Source organism: Dipodomys ordii, unplaced genomic scaffold (assembly GCF_000151885.1).
Source record: "Dipodomys ordii isolate 6190 unplaced genomic scaffold, Dord_2.0 Scaffold59, whole genome shotgun sequence".
NCBI lineage: Eukaryota > Metazoa > Chordata > Mammalia > Rodentia > Heteromyidae > Dipodomys > Dipodomys ordii.
The window spans coordinates 10,210,966-10,213,186 of NW_012267275.1; the positions used below are offsets into that span (position 1 = coordinate 10,210,966).

The 2,221-nt window shown below is 37.8% G+C and overlaps 1 pseudogene across 1 annotated transcript; it reads right to left on the reverse strand.

Moving 5' to 3' along the window:
- Positions 1-728: 728 nt before the first annotated feature.
- On the reverse strand, positions 729-1,915 carry LOC105989804 (annotated as a pseudogene). Its single transcript, XR_001175261.1, has one exon. The product of XR_001175261.1 is annotated as a mycophenolic acid acyl-glucuronide esterase, mitochondrial pseudogene (transcript).
- Positions 1,916-2,221: the final 306 nt, after the last annotated feature.

Here is a 2,221-nt window from a genome sequence, read left to right on the forward strand (position 1 = left end):
GTTATTAATGTTTGAAAATGCTTTGCTTTTAAATTTTGATCCTGTGTCTTGCAATATTTCTAATATTTTAACTGAAGTCTTTAGCGTTTTTTCCTCTATATAAATGTATCACCTATAAGTAATATTGTTACATCTTTATATGTAGCTTCATTGATTTTCATTTGTTTCATTTGTTCATATTATTCTGACTAAAATCTTCATTTTTAGTAGGGCATAGAAGTCCTGAGATTGATTCTTGGTTTTGGAGAAAAAGTTTTAGTTTTTCATCATGAAGTTAATGGTGAGATTTTCATAAATACACCTAATCAGTTTGTGTCCCCTTTGATTTTTTTAAAAAAAAATTGTTGAGCATTCTTATATTCTTTGAATTTTACCAAATCATTATATATATATGTAATTGATCATATGGTGATAAAATTTTATTCTTTTAATACAGTGTGTTACATAGGATTTTCTTACATTGAATCAACCATTAGTAGTGGTGATTTATGTCTTTCTGGAATTGATTTCCTGGAATTTTTAGTTTTTGTGCACAAAATTGTCCAGGCAATTTTTTTAATATAACATATCCTTATTTCCTTTATTATTCTTCATATTTTTTCTATTCTTATTCTTCATATTTTTTCTATTCATTTCAAAGTTCAAAAATTTCTTACTCAATTTTGTGAGCTGCTGTTTCAAGTCAGAAGTGGCTGCAAATTTCCATATACAATAGTGCTGAACAAAAAGAAAATATTAAAGCTTTATTGTAATTCTAAAGAGGAGAGAACACAAAGGATGACAAAAGTTAACATATGAATAAGATAAACATGTCCTGTGTTTTTTAAAAAAGGAAATGTTTTAATGGAAAAAAAAATATCAAAAATTGCAGGAGAAAATTTTCCCAACAGCAGCCACAGTAGCAGATACTGTCATTTCATTTGTATTTACTGTGCAGAGACATCATTAAATAAATACTTATATTTACAAAATAGAAGTGAGAGGAAAAAGCCTTATGAGGGTCCTTGTTAGCCCTCTCTTCTGGACACATTACACACCAACTGAAAATGGGCTTCTATTGTGGCATGGATGAGAGCTTCTCAATTAAATCGTCAATCGTGTACACAAGAAGTTGAATGTCTGCCTTTTCCTTCATTTCATGATCACTGTGTTTCCTGAGGATGACATCAACATCTGTGCTAAGTAGTCGGTCAGCAACCTGCATGGACGTATGCCAAGGGATTACGTCATCCATCATGCCATGGAGCAATCTTACAGGACAGTGCACGGAAATAGGGCTGTGTAACAAGCAATGGTGCTCTGCTTCCTTAATGAAACTGTACTGAATGTGATGATATCCTTCCTCAGTGTATTTTGATGGCATGGACCAAACACCTTTCATCTCAACTTCCTTTTGTACCTCAACAGGAAGCTGACGGAACTGTGTCACTAGAGCATCTGTAGCTGTAGCTACACCAATAAGAGCCACAACCTTTTCTGGCCGTGCAACTGCAGCATGAAGCATAAGCCATCCACCAAGACTAGAACCAATTAGAATCTGCGGTCCTTTGGCTATATCATCAAGTATAGAAAGCACATCTTTTCTCCATTTCCCCACAGTGCAATCTTTTAAGTTACCATCTGAATTTCCAACTCCTGAATAGTCAAACCTTATATAGGCGTGACCTACAGATTTGCAAAATTCCTCAATGGCCAATGCTTTTGTACCATTCATAGTAGAAAGATAACCAGGGATGAAGATAATTCCCGGTGTTTTGCCTTTTAAACTCTTGTACGCCAGGTTTGGAAGGCCGGGTCGATTAAGGAAAGAGAGTGATGCCATTTTCCTGCAAGCGTGGGGGACGAGAGACGCGAAGACCCAGCTCCGACACGGAACCCAACCCACGGCGGCCGCCGACAGGCCCACGCCCGCCATCTTCCCGGCAGCTGTCCAGGCAATTTTTAAGTGTACTGCTATTTCCTAGGATTTTCTTTCTTTCTTTCCCCTTTCCTTCTCTGCCCTTCCCTGCCCTCCCCTTCCCTCCCCTCCCCTCTCCTCCCTTTCCCCTCCTTTCCCCTTTCTTCCCTTTCCCCTTCCTTGCTTTTCCTCTCTCTTCCTCTTCCCTTCCTTTGCCTTCATTTTCTTTCCCTTTTTTCCTTCTTTCCTCCCTTTCTTCCTTTCCTTTCCTATCCCTCTTTCTCTCTGTGTGTGTGCTGGTCCTATGGCTTGAACTGAGAGACT